The following is a 1,764-nucleotide window of genomic DNA, read 5'->3' as shown; positions in this document are numbered from 1 at the left end:
ATAGGGCTATGCTGCTATATCATGTTTTCTTCCCCGGCTTCGCCCGTAGTACCTATGTAGCCTGTTATGACGCTCAAGGAATATGTACATATCATGAAACGGTGAAATATTTTTTGAAATCGCCCCAGTTTTTCCTGAGATTAGTGCGATCAAACAAACAAACATTTACATCACAGGTATAGAATTTGTCTTATAAAAAACTTGGACTTTTCGATTCGTATTGTCTACGTGGATTACAGAATCGATAAGATATTAATGGTGATAATAAATCAATAATTCTCAGCCAGCTTCAATATAATCCCAAATATAATTCAAGTGGTTATAGTAAATTATTTGTAATGGAGATTTATGACTCATTCCGATGATTAAGCACGGTTTAGTGCATTGCATTGTACCGGAAAATCTATATGTTGTGAGAGCATGCCTTGATAATTTAATGCAGATATTGCAAGCATAGTTAACTCTTTAGTTTTATTTTAATGGTATTTTTACGATCTCTGATTTGATATATTGCTGGGTAAGAAAAAAAAGCAATAACCCCCCACCTTTCTTTTAATTTGTTGGTGTTATTATGATACTTATGTCCCTACAATTCGACAAAGGTTCAGCGATTTGGGCTTGCCAAAGTATAAGCACATATACATACATACGCTCGGGAAACATTACCCTCCTCCAGTCGCAGTCGGTTAAAAATGTAATTAATATTCAAGTCTAAATTGAGTAAACCAAAACGTATATTACCCAAACTCGTCCCAGATCCGTCCTCAGTAAATACAACGATAAAATTGTTGATTAAAATTATAAAGCGCGTCAATTAGCACAAAGCCGGGGGATCCATTATTTTTTACAGAAATCCGGGATACCCCCGGGATTACCGCCTTCGCAGGTTCGAGTCCTATGTAACGTTTGTTATACAATGACGTCATTATGTTAAATTGGATTTATTTGAGCGTTACAGTTTACACGAGGCTTATTAAAAATAATTTTTAATGTTTGATTCTTTTTGTTATGAGATCAGTGATGTAACGTTCGGAGAACTGGGGCGGTATAGGTTCAATAGCCAATTGAGATATCAATGTTTAGATTGCAGCCATTATCTTATAACTTATTTTTGTAATGTGCTTCGGCCCCGGCTTCGTACGGGTGCAATAAAACATGAAACATACATATAAACCTTCCTCCTGAATCACTATCTACTTAAAAAAGCAATTCAAAATCTGTTACGTAATTTTAAACATCTAAACTTAAACTCAAACTCAAACATTCATTCATTCAACTAGTACCTTTTGTATTGTCATAATATTACAGTTATTACATTTACCACCGGTTCGGAAGGCAGTTCCTACGGAGAAGAGCCGGCTAAGGATACAGATATACAGACGGCGGAATGTGACTACGTTTTATATTATGTAGGACTAGTATCGCCTTCCCGCCCGGGTTGATCCGGGGTAGAAACCAAATAAAATATAGCCTATGAAATAAAATATATCACTCACATATATTATTTTTGTCAATTGGCAAAAGGAAGCTAGATATTACCCCATACAACATATATAGTATAGACAATGCATAATTTTTAACCGACTTCTATATAGGAAGTTCTCAATTCGACTGCATTTACCGTTTACCTCATAACTTTTCACTGAAATGAACCGATTTTGATGCTTTTTCATTTTATTAAATTCGAATATTTTAAAGTTCCGTTTGACTCAAATAACCCAAATAATGTACCTATTCAATTTTTCACACACAACCGTTGTTAAC

The sequence above is a fragment of the Zerene cesonia genome, chromosome 5 (genome assembly GCF_012273895.1).
Source record: "Zerene cesonia ecotype Mississippi chromosome 5, Zerene_cesonia_1.1, whole genome shotgun sequence".
Lineage (NCBI taxonomy): Eukaryota > Metazoa > Arthropoda > Insecta > Lepidoptera > Pieridae > Zerene > Zerene cesonia.
The sequence above is the reverse complement of the archived record's forward strand: the minus strand, read 5'-3'. Positions refer to the sequence as shown.